The sequence below is a fragment of the Peromyscus californicus genome, unplaced genomic scaffold, assembly GCF_007827085.1.
Source record: "Peromyscus californicus insignis strain IS unplaced genomic scaffold, ASM782708v3 Scaffold_9__1_contigs__length_137607984, whole genome shotgun sequence".
Taxonomy (NCBI): Eukaryota; Metazoa; Chordata; class Mammalia; order Rodentia; family Cricetidae; genus Peromyscus; species Peromyscus californicus.
This window is the reverse complement of record NW_026294617.1, coordinates 74,768,694-74,784,912: the sequence shown is the minus strand read 5'-3', so window position 1 is coordinate 74,784,912 and position 16,219 is coordinate 74,768,694. Positions and strand designations below refer to the sequence as shown.

Here is a 16,219-nt window from a genome sequence, read left to right as displayed (position 1 = left end):
ACCTCTGATTGCATTCACTCACCTTTACTTCAGTGTGTGTGTGTGTGTGTGTGTGTGTGTGTGTGTGAGAGAGAGAGAGAGAGAGAGAGAGAGAGAGAGAGAGAGAGAGAGAGAGAGAGAGCACATGCAGAAGACAACTTCTGGGAGTTGATTCTCTTCTTCCATCATGTGAGACCAATGGACCCAGTTCAGGTGGTCAGTCTTGATGACAAGGGCCTTTACCTGAGCCGGCCCTGATTTCCATTTTTTGGGGTACATGCTCAGAAGTGGCAATGCTGGATCTTATGTTTAATTTTTTTAAGGAACCTGTGGTTGAATGTAACTGGCCCCCATAAGCTCATAGGAAGTGGCACTAGGAGGAGGTGTGGCCTTATTGGGGGAAGTGTGTCACTGTGGAGGCAGGCTTTGAGGTCTCGTAGATGCTCAAGCCACGCCCAGCGTCTCAGACCACATCCTGTTGCCTGTGGGTCAAGATGTATTAACTCTCAGCTCTGTCTCCCGCACCATGTCTGCCTGCACACCACCATGTTGCACCATGATGATAATGGACTAAACCTCTGAAAATGCAAACTACCCCAATTAAATGTTTTTCCTTTTTAAGAGTTGCTGTGATCATGGTGTCTCTTCACAGCCATAAGACAGAACCATCACACTGTTCTCTTTTTTAATTACTTGTTGCATGTATTTATGTGAGTGTGTACACACATGCATGTGTGTGGAGGCCAGAGGACAGCTTATGGACGTCAGCTTCTTCCTTCTGTTCTGTTCTGTGGGTCCTGGTATAGACTCAAGCGCCTTCACCCACTGAGTCATCCCATCAACCCCACGCTGTTTTCAGTAATAGCCATACCATTGGGTTTTTCCACCAGCAGCACAAAAAGGTCCCAGTTTCTCCACATCCCCACAAACACTTCACCTGATTTGTTGGCTTGTTTATTATTATAACAGTCATCTTCCTAACGGGGATAACGGCTCATTTGCATTTCCCTAATGATGGACGTCGATAAGCATTATTTTTTCATACACTTACTAGCCTTTACATACCTTGCGTACAGAAACAGCTCTTCAAGGCCCTCCCCCACTTTTAAAAAGCTGTTCTTTCCATTAATGTTGAGATGCCTCAGCTTTCTGAGTATGAAACAAAGACCCAGAGAGACGGAGTGACTTAACCAAGGACACCTCAAGAAGGCCTGTGTCTTTGCGTCTACAGCCGATGTTCTTTTTACCCTACAAGTCGGCAAGCCACAGGGGACCTGAGAGACTCCAGTCTTTTCAACTTCAACCTTTGGTTGCCCCACATTACTCTACCTTTTCAGTAGCTCATTAACTCACTCCAACCGTGGCATCTTAGACCCTGCTGTCTGTCCTCTGTCTCTTTCCTGAGTCAACTTTATGACAGTCTCCTTTGCCTCATTGTGTTACTGGCCTCCTCCAACATCTCCAGAAACTGCCCACGCAGGCTGCATACCTTTAGAGGAATTTATGAGGCCCAGGTCCAGATGCAGAATGGAGATAAATGTTTTACAGCTGTGTGGATAGATAGGTGGCATGTGGGACAAGTCCCCCCATCTTTGCAGCAGTATGCATTGAGGCCCCATGTGTTTGCTGATCAGAATTTTCTAGTTTTTAGATGAGGCAGGTTTCAGGCCAGAGGAGGCCTGAGAACCCTTGAAGAGCTATGAGTTGGTAAAACTCGTAAGTCGGCTATGAAAGATTTTTTTCTTTACTTTTATAAAAGTGGGTGTTTTCCCAGTAACTATGTCTGTGCACTGTAATTGTCTGGCCCAGAGGCCAGAAGATGGTGTTGAACCCCTTGGGACTGGAATATAGACAGTTTGAGGCACCCTGTGGGTGCTGGCAATCAAACTCTGGTCTTCTAGAAGAGCAGCCAGTGCTCTTAATTGCTGAACCATCTCTCCAGCCCCATGCAGAATATTTTTATAGCCATTCCCTCCCCCTTTTCCCAACTGAGAGGTCAGAATACAGTCTGCTTCCACCAAAGGTCAACTATGGTACTATGCAACAGTATAGCGCTGTTCTAGGCTCTTGAATGTACCAACGTCACACTTTGGGATATAGGTTTTAAGGGTCTCTGCTGACTTTTCTGAGGGACACAGAGACAGTGAGTGGCCTGGATTGCATCTTACAGAGCCAGCTTCTCATGAGCTCCTAAAGCAGTGGTTCTCAACTTTCCTACTGCAGGACCCTTTAATACAGTTCCTCATGTTGTGGTGACCCCCCAGCCATAAAATTATTTTTGTTGCTACTTCATAACTGTAATTTTGCTACTGTTATGAATTGTAATGTAAATTTCTGATATGCGACCCCTGTGAAAGGGTCATTTGACCCCAAGGGGGTCACAACCCACAGGTTGAGAACCACTGCCCCAAAGGGGCAGGCTAGGTGGGGACAAGAGACCAGCAAGAAAAGTGCTGTGAGACCGGGACCACCCCACCCAGCGGCAAAGGGTCTGTGAGAAAGAACAGGAACCAGTGGCCCACCTCTGGCGTGACTTCAAAGAAGCCTTCCCTCAAAGTCTGGCCCCCATGAGGGCTCCCAGCACCCCTGGCATTACAGACAGCAAACTAACTGTGCCTGTTTCTTTGGTGTGCTTAGAATCCTAACCTGCCAGAGTAAGAATGTGACACCCCACACCTGTAATCTCAGCCACTCAGGAGGTGAAGGCAGGGTTTCCAGCTCAGGGCCTGCCTGGATCACACTGTAGGTTTAAGATGTGGGGAGACCCCGTTTCTAATCAGCCTGTCAGTCCATCAAAGCTCTGTGAGTATCATTCAGCAGCAGAGCACTTGCCTAGCATGCATGAGGTTCTCTCTCCAGCACCATAGACCGAAATATAGTAGATAAAAAATAATTCTATGTGGTGGTATTGTATTCCCCAAAATATTGTGCACCCTAATAAACTTTTCTGGGGTCAGAGGACAGAACAGCCACAATATTAAACATAGAGGTCAGGCAGTGGTAGCACACGCCTTTAATTCTAGCATTCCAGAGGTAGAAATCCCTCTGGATCTCTGTGAGTTTAAGGCCACATTGGAAACAGCCAGGCATGGTGACACACGCCTTTAGTCCCAAGAAGTGAGCCTTTAATCCTGGGAGTGATGGCAGAAAGCAGAAAGGTATATAAGGTGTGGAGACCAGAAACTAGAAGCATTTGGCTGGTTAAGCTTTCAGGCTTTCGAGCAGCAGGTCAGCTGAGATTCATTCTGGATGAGGACTCGGAGGCTTCCAGTCTGAGGAAACAGGATCAGCTGAGGAACTGGCAAGGTGAGGTGGTTGTGGCTTGTTCTGCTTCTCTGATCTTCCAGCATTCACCCCAATAACTGGCCTCAGGTTTGATTTTATTAATAAGACCTTTTAAGATTCGTGCTACAATTCTACTATCCTAGGAAAAAACTAGCTCTTACTTCCATCGGCCCCAAGAGGGCGCCCTTTCTCGGAGCCTGTCGGGATGAGGATGCTCAGTCTGGTCTGCTAAGGAGGGTGGCACACAGCCTCTGCACCAGCCACGGAGGTTCTGCCTCTCACCCTCACAGGGAACCCTTGATGGAATACTGACTTTTCTTTCACACAGATCACACTGGAAACGTCCTGGAGAGTAAAATAATAAATCCTGAATCCAAGGTATTCGTCATCAGGAAGGCTTGGGACTCCTGGTTTGTGAGAAGTTGAGGACATGTGGATCCACCAAGTCCAGTAGGCCAGTTTCCCCCAACTTCTTGGAGTATAGAGTTTGGAAGGAGCCTGAGAGAGGACCCTAAAGGATTCACAGCGTAGGCTGGACGAGGCTCAGGGGGCAATGAGCAGACGTGGGTGGATGATCTTACATGTTCTTACCTTGGTATGAGGAAAGAGTGCGGCCCTGAGTTGGAGAAGGCGCATCTCTATCCTTATAGAAGGATATGGCTTGTAATAGCGAGGGCTTGGGAGTCCACTGGCCAGGTGGAACTTTGGCTGTGGCCATTTCTGTCACCAGGCTGAGACACTGTGGAAAACTTCAAGTGACCTTGAGGAATTCAGTGTGTGGAGGGTGGGGATGGGGCTGGGGTGGGGGGATGGGGGGTGATAGCTGAGGCACTGAGCCAGCCTCCTCAGGCTGGCCTCCCTTCAGTGGGAGGCCTGATTAGAATGGGACCTGGTACCTGCTATGTCCAGGAGGAGAGCACAGACTGTCCAGGACACCACAGTATCAGGCAGATGGTCTGCCTTCTAGCTTAAAAGGACTTGAGCCCCAATTTCTTGGTGAACCATTCAGTACAGACTGGAGAGCAGAACCAAGGCTGAAACATTCTCAAGACCCGCTCTGTCAGTGTGCTACCCAAATCCCTGACGCTGCCATCCTTGTCTCTACAGTAACACAGTCCTGGCCCCCTCCTTGTCTTTCATTACCAAGGACTCTGGGCTACAGGCCAACAGAGACAGGGGGTGGGGTGGGGACGAAATTCCTGCTCTGCTGTGATGCAAGCGCCCTCTGGCCCCCGAGGATTGGTTTCCTTCCAGAGAGCTCCCGGCTGTGCCAGGGTAGCAGGTCACCCTTTTCTGTGGAAAAAGTCACGTTTCCTGACAGCCCCATGGAGCCAGGAGACTCTTCTATCCCCTCTGCCCAGTCAGTCCATGCGCTTCCTCATTCACTGCTCATCTCCATCAAAGCAGCACAAAGTGGTGGGAGCCCTGCCTTGCTCAGTCCAACACCACACACATACACACACACACACACACACACACACACACACACACACACACACACACACACACGCTGAGCCCTTCATGGAGTCAGCCAAGGGGGCCTGGAGGGGAAGCAAGGCAAAACAGCAGCATTTACTCCTCATGTGCAGGCTGGGTAGCCTCTAGCATCTCCGCTGTCCACAAGACTGAGGTGGTCCAGTGAAGTGTGGAGACTGACTTTGGGATCTTTGGGAGCAGTGGTAAAAGAAGACAGGAGGCAGGCGTGAGCTCCTGCAGTTAGCGAGGGAGCACGGCAGTCCGGAGTCCGTCCACAGGAGAGTTACAAGGGAAAGGAGACATTAAAACCGCGCCACTGGGCTGTGCCTGCGACTCAACAGTAAACCACTGCCCTGTGCACAAGGCTAGAGGTTCGGTGCCCAGCGCTGGAGGAAACAAAGCCGCAAGAAGTCGTCCAAAGAACTAGGGATCTTTAACCTCCAAAGGAAAACGTTAGGGAGAATAATCAAGTTCTCATTTGGTTTGTTTTGGGTTTGTTTCACTGTCTAGCCCAGGCTGGCCTCAAACTCAAGATCCTCTTGAATCCACTTGGATAGTCTCAGTGCTAAAATTACAGGCATGTGCCGAGGTTGAGAATAATTAACTTTCTTCAGAGACTTTACAGGCTCTAAAGTCAACAATGAAATGAAGTTAATCGTAACAGCTAACACCTACTGAAGACTTACCCTGTTCAGGACCCATGCTTTGCCTCAATGATCTAAATATCAACTATTATCCCAAGTCTAAAGGTGAGGGAAATTCAGAAAACTTGGATGACCTGCCCCAAATCATACAGTAAAGAGGTAGAGGGGGACATAAACGCAGACATGTGACCTTTAAGCTTTGTGACTTCATCACCAAGCACAGACATGATCTATGAGCCCTTGGCAGAATTGGGACCTGTGTCCAGAAGTCCAAGGGAGATACAAAGGTAACTTGAGGAAGAGTTTTTCAATAATAACTGAGGAATCCAACAAAGAACATCCAGTAAACTACAGAGACGCTTGCTCATCCAGCTTCAGTGTCTCTCTATTCACAACGCCCAGAAATGGGAAACATTCTAAATGCCCATCAACTGACCAATGGATAATGAAAACGTAGTACATTTACACAGTGGAGTATTATTCAGTTGTTAGAAAAATGAAATTTGCAGGTAAGTGGATGGAGCTGGAGAAGTTATCCTGAGTGAGGTAAGCCAGACCCCAAAGGGGAAATAATGTAAATTTTCTTTAGATATGTGTGCTACAATTGGAATAACCAGAGGTTAGCTACCTGGTCATGGACTGGAGGAGAGGAGAGGCTCTCCCGAGGAAGGGGAATAGAATAAAGCATTGTAGAGAGACAGAGGTGTAGCTGGAGTTGTCCTGCCTGGCCCACAGTCAGGACAAATCTCTGTCACCTGCCAGTCCCACAGCCACTCAGACCCGCAAGGGAAACACAGAGACTTATATTGGTTACAAACTGTATGGCCATGGCAGGCTTCTTGCTAACTGTTCTTACAGCTTAAATTAATCCATTTCCATTAATCTATACCTTGCCACGTGGCTCGTGGCTTACCGGCATCTTCACATGCTGTTTCTCATCGTGGCAGCTGGCAGTGTCTCTCTGACTCAGCCTTCCACTTCCCAGCTTTATTCTCCTCCTTGTCCCGCCTACACTTCCTGCCTGGCCACTGGCCAATCAGTGATTTATTTATTGACCAATCAGCAACACACTTGACATACAGAACATCCCACAGCACAGAGGAAAACCGGAATGGGAGGACTGAATAGGGGGAATGGGACAGAGAAGTAAAGGAAGGAATACGAGGAGGGACAATGAACAGAAGGCCATTTGAAGATCCACACGGAAACTTACTACTGTAGAAGCATCCTAAATATATGCACATATGTCAGGAACCTTATCAGAGTCACCAAATAAGAGGGGAGAGGCTGCTCCCACTGAACATCTTGCCATCAAATAAAACCCCCAGCACTAGGAACATGTTACATGTTGTTGAGTCATTGGCCAAAGGGGCCCCATGGACACTCCCCAACACCATAGGTTATTGCCGAGCCTATCGACTGCTCTCCCCAACCTGATAGTAAGGCTCTGTTGCTGAAGACAACACTTACTTATGTCCTTGAACATGGAGAAGTCGAGCTGGTACCTAACTAGACGCTTCACCCCTGGTGACTAGTATTCATGGTACTGGAAAGTACCCTGCACGCTCCTGGAGGGGAAAGGTGATCATCAGGATCACCCAGCTACAAACCCTGCTACCTACACCAGCGACCTGCCTGCAAGATATACTGGTGCAGTAGTGGCATGTGTTATGGGAGACACCAATCTTTTAAAAATTGACTTAAGGCCCACTCCACGAGATGGAACTCGTAACTGAGACCACTAAAGTGGCCAAGAGCCTGAGACTAAATAGGTCACAGGCACAGGAGAAAAACCTAATACTATTATTCTGCTAAAGGAACTTAGCAAGATAATGACTCCCACCGGCATACTGTTACACCCGTAGATCAGTGCCTTACTCAACCCTCATCAGAGAAGCTTCCTCCTGCAGTAGATGGGGATTAACGCAGAGACCCATAACTGGACAAGGTGCAGAGAGTGAGAGACGTTGGAGCACTCGGTCCTAAACGGGGTGTCTTCACCAAAGCCCTCCCCTCAGGGCTCAGGGAACTATACGGAAGAGGAGGCAGAATGATTGTAAGAGCCAGAGGTGACAGATGGTACCAAGGAAGCAGTGTCTCCCAGATACATCAAGATGGTGGCAGCCGCACAACCCGCACAGGCTCCAGCAAGCCGAGGTCCCAGCACTGAGCAGGGAAGAGGGTACACAGCCAGCCGAGGTCCCAGCACTGGGCGGGGAAGAGGGCACACAGCAAGCCGAGGTCCCAGCACTGAGCGGGGAAGAGGGTACACAGCAAGCCGAGGTCCCAGCACTGGGCGGGGAAGAGGGCACACAGCCAGCTGAGGTCCCAGCACTGGGGGGGGGGGGGGGGGAGAGACACACAGCAAGCCGAGGTCCCAGCACTGGGGGGGGGGGGGGGCGGGGAAGAGGGCACACAGCCAGCCAAGGTCCCAGCACTGGGCGGGGAAGAGGGCACACAGCCAGCCGAGGTCCCAGCACTGGGCGGGGAAGAGGGCACACAGCAAGCCGAGGTCCCAGCACAGAGTGGGGAAGTGGACACAGGGTCCCCCTAACCAAGAGCTATCTACCATTGATACGTTTTGTTTCATTTTTGCTTTTCTTGAGCTTTTTTTGTTTTTGTTTCTTGTTTTGTTTGTTTTTTGAGAGAGAGAGAAGTTGGCATATAAAGTTGGCAGCTGGGGAGGTGGGAACATCTGGGAGTGAGAGGAAAAAAACCATGGTTAAAATATATTGTATGAAAACGATCTTTAATCAAAATAAGAAAAAAAGTAACAGGTGAGTAGTTTTGGGGTAATGAGCTATCCACCACTAGAGGGATTGAAGCAAGAATGCAAGATCTGGAACATAATGATGGCACCCGCCTTTAATCCCAGCACTAGAGAAGGTGAGGCAGGCGGATCTCTGAGTTCAAGGCCAGCCAGGGCTACAGAGTGAGACCTTATCTCAAAAAAGGAGGAGGAGGGGGAGGAGGAGGAAAGGGAGGAGGAGGGGGGAGGAAAAAGAGGAGGGGGAGGAGGAGGGGGAGGAAGAGGGGGAGGAGGAGGAGGGGGAGGAGGAGGAGGCAAGGAGAGAGGGAGGGAGGGAGGGAGGGAAGGAGGGAGGGAGCCATTTGCAAGCAATATCACAACAGTAGTGTTACCAAACTTAGGCTCACAGCCTGCACCCTCAAGAAATCAGTTACAACAGCCAAATTGATAGTAAAATTCAGAAAATGGAGTTTTATTCAGTGTATGCACATTGAGAAGAGGGACAAAGATCCGGTGACCCCATCTTTGGGGTCCTGAAGTTTTAGTTTAAATAGAGGGCCCAGAGACTGGAGAGAGGGCTCCAGGGTTAAACACAGTTGCTGTTCTTCTAGAATACCAGGGTTGGTTCCCAGCACCCACCTGGCATCTCACACTGACTATAACTCCAGTTCCAGGGGATCTGCTGCTTTCTTCTGACCTGCAGTGGGCACCAGGCACACATATGGTCTACAGGCAGAGGGGCGCAAGCGCACACGCGCACGCGCACACACACACACCCTCATACACATAAAATAAAAATAAATAAATCCTTTAAAAATAGTATAAATAGAGGGCCAAAGATGCATCTCTAAGCAGTCCCATCGAAGTGTGGTTCTGCCCACCATTGATGCATCCCTGTCTGGGCTTCGGTCGTGTCCCATAAGGTGTTCTGACAAGTTATCAGAAGCCTGTGGAATCTTCTGGGAGATCGATCTCTCCCTCAGGCGGGGCTACTTCTTTTGGCTCCATTGCTTCCATAGCCTGACAGTCTCCTTGAGAGCCGGTGTCTCTTTAGAGCCTCTTCACATCTGACAGACCCATCACAGCAGCAGCAGCTGGGGACATGGGAAAACAGCTGCTTGTGCACCCAGAGGATAGAAGCTGCATTGGCTGTAGAAAAGGTCTCATGTGTGCCGAGGGGTACAGTGAGGCAGATCGTCCTTTTGGTTAAGGAGTTCATTAGATGAGTTCTTAATGCTGTAGATATATAAACAGTCAGGCAGAGACCAGCATCCTCTGGGTTGTGAGGAGAATTCAGTCCTCCCTACTGTCATGGAGGGACAGACAGCATGCTAGGGACACTAACGGAAATTCAGGCTTGTGAGCAGAGTGAGGACCTTTCTCTATAGGTCTCAGAGGGGTTCTTTAGCATGAGTCTGAGGTCAGGCTACAAGAGAAGGGTATTCCAGAGAAGGAAGGTGTAACTCCTGGGATGTGGGGGAAGGATGGAGGAGGGGCACTCTAGTGGAAGTGTACCCATTATACAGGGGTGTGTGTGTGTCAGCATGATGTCAGGGAGTGTGTGACTGACTCATAGACAGGCTCTTCTGTAGGGTAACTGTCTCTCTATAGCAGCAGGGACCCCAGAATCCACGTGAGAACAAAGGGTTGCAGATGGGCTGTAATCTGAGCCACACATCTGGGACTCTGTTCAAGGATCACAGTCAGCTCTCAGTGAGCTGCTCCTCAGTGGCTGTGAGATTACAGGTGAGTGCCAACTGATTAGCTGTTAGTATAAATCTAAGGCCAGGCCAACTACGCTCTTTCGTTGCTGTTATTATTGTTGTTTTGAGGCAGGGTCTCTAGCCCAGACTAGCCTTGAACTTCTGGTCTTCCTCCAGTGCTGGGGTTTCAGATCTGTCCCACCTAATTTATGCAATGTCTGGATCAAACCCGGAGCTTTGGGCATGGTAGACAAGCTCTCAACAGCGATATGAAGTCCCCAGAAAGCAGCCATCCCTACCGTAAAACTGAAACCTATGCAAGGCTGACTGACGGAATGTCAGTGATTATGTAGTTTGGAATGTTACAGGTCAAGAGCCAATCTACATCTTCTCTGGGGCTATCTGGGGCTCCCCAAATAGCCATTATTTGGCCCGCTTCCTGTCAGACTGACATCTTAAAACCTTGTGGAATGAATTAACAGAACCCTAGCCTCCTCCAATCCAGGAGGCTAGGAATGCTGCTGTGGGCTAGCTCCTAAGGACCCCAGCAGGCTTCTCCCTGCCTCCCTGCTACTTCCTCCAACGTACTTGATAAGTGCCCTGATTCATGATTTTCTGTGTCTATAAAAACTTCATGAAACAGTTCCCACACCAGAACATGGAACTTGGGGTGGGTGACCTAAATCCATATCCCCAGGCCATGGTCACTCCTGTTTGGTTCCAGAAGACACTCTTGTCCCCTCTGTGGTGAGAGCTGTGTTCCTGCATCAACACTGAGCTGCAATTCCAGACCCTCAACTCTGGTAACAAGCCTGCCTGGTAATTTGGACATGCTCACACTTGAGAACCACTAACACAGACATTTCTGTACATCATTACAGACCGGGATTAGCAGAACCACAACTGTGGCTCTTCCTGTCTTTTGATTGTCATTTACTTATTTTAAGATGGGTCTAGGAGCCCAGGCTGGCCTTGAACTCAAAAGGTCTTCCTGCTTCTGCCTCCCAAATGCTGTGATCACAAACCTGTGACAACACTCCCAGGTAGTCCTTCCAGTTCAGAAGCTCCATAATTCTATAGAAAATAAAAATATGATTTATCATCCACCCAGTTTGTTTCTTTTTACTTCTCCTCCTTTTTTTTTTTTTTTTTTTTAAGCAGGCAGAACACTTACTGTTCTCTCGACAACAAGGCGACATTGGCAAAATCATACAACTGGATTCAAATACTTCACCCACTATCACAGGGACAGAGGATAAGAGTACTGGGACACCAGGAACCAGGCTACTTCAGCAGTTCACTGAAGTCCATGGCATCATCAACTGTGGTGAGAAACACGGAGAAGAGGTAAGAGATTCTCCTTCCTAACGTGGGTTCTCACCTGCCAAGCTGAAATCTACTCACCACACCAAGAAAGGCCAACACTGATGGACTGATACATTTCTGTCTCATCTGAGGGTGGCTTCAGTGAGGCAAATGGTGGGACCGCAAACACTAGAGCCCTTTACAGTTTGGGACTACAGACTATCTCACAGCCACAGCAATAACAACGGTGAGAGTGTTTGCTCTGCATTAGCCCTGAGAGCATTTTCCCGATGCCACTCCTTCTGACGCTAACTCAAGCTCTGGATAGCCTGGCACCAGTTGGCAATCCTGGCAGTTGGCAATCACGGCAGGTGTTTCTGAACCACAGGGCTTCCTGCTGCGCTGGGTTCAGAGTGGAACAGGTCTGCCCCCTCTCAACTACTCCAAATCAAAAGGCCCTCACAGGAAAAGACGCAGAGCCTTTATCCCCGAGAGCATGCTCTGACTTCACATCTTCTGGTCATTTCTATTACCAATGCTACCCTTAGCAGTTAGCAAGTGAAAAAAATCTTCATTTCCTAAGGTAAAGGAACCTATTTCAAAGGGGTGATTTTTCTCAGCCCTCTCAGAACCCTAGTGTATTCTAATAAGAGAAGAGTGGGGAGAAGGAGGTGATGGAGAGAAGGCGGAGAGGAAAGACTATAGAGTGGAGGAAAGAAAGGCAGGAAGACCCCCTAGCTGCTAAAAACCCATTCTGTGGTTTTTCAAAGATCAAATATGAGAGTGAGGAGAGTATGAGCTATGGCGGAAGTGGGGAGACAGTTTTTTAGCAAGAGAAGAAAAAAAAGCCAGTATAGGACTCAAGAGCAATCAACGTGAGCCCCTAGCTTGAGAGCGAGGAAGAACTTCTGTCCTGAGGTAAAAAGGCCTGCTGGGGACCTGGGCTCTGGGAGGAGAGATGGAATGTTTGACAGACCTGCTCACAGGAGGCCACCGAGAAGCTTGCTTCTCAAAGGGAAATAAGTGTTCTCTGCCCTCAGAAGCCTGAGAAAGAGACAGGCTACTTATGGCGGTGGGCTGGTGTGCTCACCCTTCTTAGGGCTTCAAGTCCTTGGCTGGTTCAGACCAGGGTAAAGAGCCACACCACATTCATGGGAGGGAAGTCTCCGTGAGTGCTTTAGAGTTAAGCTTAGCTCACACATGCTGTGCTGAATCCTCCAGGCTGCTCTCTTTGGTTCTGTGTTCATGTGAAGGCAGTGGACGAAGGACACACCTTTTTATAAATATGAAGGAGATGAAGAGTTACTGCAAGAAAGTTACCAAAGGTTGTCAAGCCTTTGCTAAAGCCCTTGGGTCTGGGCTGAGTTGTGAGCTGCCTCTGTGAGGCATCTCTGAGGGACATTCATGTCCTTGGTGGTGTGCCCTGAAGGTGACACCAACAGGGCGGCCTCTAGCCGTGGTGTGGTTTGGGCAGAGTAAACCTCTAAATCCCTGGGTTTTAAAAATGTCATAATTTGCCTTAAGTTCAGTTCCAGCTACATCCTTCAGTGTGAAGAACCCTCCGCCTGTGAATCAGAGCTGGTTGCTAACCTACGGCATGTGGCCCTCCACAAGGTCAGATCACAAACGGGATTTGTGAGTCTGGGAGAAAATACATCTTCGATTTTGTCAGTCTCTACTACAGAGTTGGAATTTGCTTCCATTAAAAATGCAGGCAAGGAGCCAGGCATGGTGGACCACGCCTTTAATCCCAGCACTCGGGAGGCAGAGGCAGGTGGACCTCTATGGGTTTGAGAGCAGCCTGGTCTACAGAGCGAGTTCCAGGACAGCCTGGTCTACAGAGCAAGTTCCAGGACAGCCAGAGTTACACAGAGAAACCCTGTCTCAAAATAAAACAAACAAACAAAATGCAGGCAAGGAACCAGTGTAGAATCTGCTGTTAGTAGAAAGCACAGATGTCCTCGAGTCTTTGGGCAGCTGCTATATTTCACTGAACTAGACGAGGGCTGGAGTAACTGTTCAGTGGCCGAGAGTGCTGGCTGGTCCTGCAGAGGACCTGGCTCACTCATGTGGAGGGCCAGGACCCTCTATAACTCCAGTTCCAGGGGATCCAGTGCCCTCTTCTGGCCTCCACAGGCACCAGGCACACAAATGGTTCCCAGGCATGCATGTCGGCCAAACAACCATACACATAAGATACAATATTTACAACTTAAAAAGAGAAATTATGGCAGTTATCAGATGGACACGAGGTCTGAAGAAGGACGTGTTACTCTATTATTATGCATTCCTAGAACTGTTCTAACAACTGTCTTTATAGAATTTGTTTCCTTAGTTATCCTATACATTTTGCTTTATTAATTCTAGGCTGATTTTTTATTTTATGTGTTATGAATGTTTTGACTACTGTAGACACATGCCACACACACATATGCACCGCATGTGAGCCCGGTGCCCACAGAGGCCAGAGGAGGGTGTTGGGTGCCCTCAGACTGGAGTTACAGACAGTGGTGCCACTCTGTGGGTGCTGGAACCCAGCCCTATCTTCTGCAAGAGTAGTGTGCCATTTCTCCAACCCATCTTATTAATTTTTTACAAGAGCATTTTATGTGTGCTTGTGTTTTTGCCATGGGTATCGGGGTCCCCTGAAACTGGAGTTAGAGACAGGTGTGAGCTGCCTTGTGGGTGCTGGGAATTGAACTTGGGTCCTCTACAAGATCAGTCAGTGCTCTTAACCCCTGAGCCATCACTCCAGCCCCACAAAGAGCATTTTAACTAATTTATTCCTTCACACATAACCGAACGTAACTTACTATTGTAAAATAAATTAGAAGGTAGCAAAAGTACATTGAGACTGTATATAAAACTGTACAGGTGCTGGGTGGTGGTGGCGGCGGCGGCGGTGGCGGTGAACGCCTTTAATCCCAGCACTTGGGATGCAGAGCCAGCCGGATCTTTGTGAGTTTGAGGCCAGCCTGGTCTACAGAGCGAGGTCCAGGATAGGTTCCAAAGCTACACAGAGAAACTCTGTCTCGAAAAAAAACAAAACCAAAACAATAACAACAACAAAAAAACTGTACAGGTTTGCAGATACACTCTACAAGGTTGTGAGCTCTCTAGTTTTTCCACATATCCTCAGAAAAAGAAACAAAATACCCAAGATTAAAGGAAAAATAGACGAACCACAAGTGAGCACAAGCCTCATGTGCTTCACCTGGTCTTCAAACGGCTCCTTGGTTTCCTTTAAATTACAATTTTTACTGTATTTATTTAGTGTGTGTAGGTGCGTGTGTGTCTATATGCATGCTGTGCATGTGGAGGTCAGAGGACAACTTGCAAGAGTCTGTTACCTCCTTCCACCGTGTCTCAGCCAAACTCAAGTCCTTAGGCAAGCGCCTTTACCAGCTGAGCCATCTCGCCCCCCATAGTTGCCTTTGAGCTGAGGTTAGGAAGCTGTGTTCCAGCTCAATGAACTGGGTTAGAAGAGCGGACAGAGAACACCTAGCAAGTGCACCATGGCTTCCCCGGAACTCTGGTTTCTCGTAATTTAGAGATGAGGGCGTTTACTGCTGTCCTCCATCTCTTACCAAGGGTTTCTAAGAGTCCAGAAGTCCCTGAGGTCGGAGCAGTTCAAAGAAGACTCAAAGGCGAGGACACTAACCCTGTCTGCACCCTCCAGAGCCCACCGCCATCCAGGAGGGAGGCAGGACCTGCGGCGGGGACGTAATGGACCCAGAAAGTTCTGCCCTCCCGTACCCCACCTCTCTTGATGTACGAGGGCCATTTACAGCTTCGAGTAGTCCAAGTCACAGGGCCCACCGGACCCAATCTTGCACTCTCCTCCTCTTCTCCATTCCTAGTTAAGGTTGTCCCCACCTCCGACTTCGCCCGCACCGTGGCGACGGTCACACCCGGGGCTGGGAAAGCAGCGCCCTCTAGCGGCGAGAGCTCTAGCCAGCTGTGCCTGCCCACATTAGGTGCTCCAGGCATCAAGGTCACTTCTGCCAAGGCAGTCCTTACTCCAGTGCCCCCACCCCACCCCACCCCGCCTGCCCCCAGCCCCGCTGAGGAGCCCAAACAGACTTACACACTCCGGTCCAGCTAGACCTCATCACCGCGAAGCCACTCGGGTGGAGTGACCCGCTAGGCTTCTTGCAGCAGGCCAGCCTGCCTGTCATTCTGGAGTTGGAAGCGGTCCCTACTCCGCCCCTCCCATCCCACTGCACCAGTTCCTGAGGACACTGAGGAGAGGCAGGACCTTCTGGCATCTCACAGCCAGCAAGTGCACAGCATGGTTACAAGCCAAACCTCCCAGCTGGTTCTCCACCTTCCTCCCACCGCATCCTTCGGGTACCAGTACCTAAAGTCAGCAAAACGGCCAAGGTCTAACTCCACGGCCCTCCTGCAACCTTCCCAGAGACCCAGGCCTGGATTTCTCCTTGTCTAAACTTTTGTAAGCTGCTGTTCTTGTCACAGCCCTTTATACTTCACTGAGAGTGGAGAGAGATGTCTGTAAGGGGAGGCACCAGAGAGACTGACTCATGATTCTAGACATGGAAAAGTCCAAGTGTATGGCACTAGCATCTGCTGAGGGCCTGCTTGCTGCATTATAGCATGGTGGAGAGCCTCCATTTTAAAAATAATTACACTGTGCATCCTAATGATGATGGTACATTAAGATCCATCACTAGATGATTTCCCGACTGTACAATCCTAGAGTCTCTGCAGACCTTGGCCATATGATACAGCCTTGTGCTCTTGGGCCACACACCTGCACAGCATGTTACTATACTGAACGCTGTAGGCAACAGTGATTCAACAGTAAGTATTGATATAACGAGACACAGTGTACAGTAAAAACAGAGTCCTGCAGTTTTACATTGAACACTTGGATAGAGCACTTTCCATGGCTGGAATCTCTTCAGATGAGTGGTGAGTGATGGAAGGCCTGGGGCGTGACTGAGCACTGCACGACCACTGTACATCAGCCACTCTCAATAGACCATGCCACTCTCAAGAGATCATGCCCCATAGGCTGGGTTGGATCCCCAGCACCTCAGAAATAAACTTGCTTCAAT

General features: G+C 49.2%; 1 protein-coding gene across 2 annotated transcripts in view; it reads right to left on the bottom strand.

Annotated features, from left to right (window-relative positions):
• Pdzk1 (PDZ domain containing 1) overlaps positions 1 to 15,454 on the bottom strand; it is a 55,015-nt gene extending 39,561 nt beyond the window's left edge. For both annotated transcript variants that reach the window (XM_052730361.1, XM_052730362.1), the window contains exon 1: positions 15,229 to 15,454. The gene's annotated coding sequence lies outside the window, so the exon portion shown is untranslated. The remainder of the gene's footprint in view (positions 1 to 15,228) is intronic.
• Positions 15,455 to 16,219: the final 765 nt, after the last annotated feature.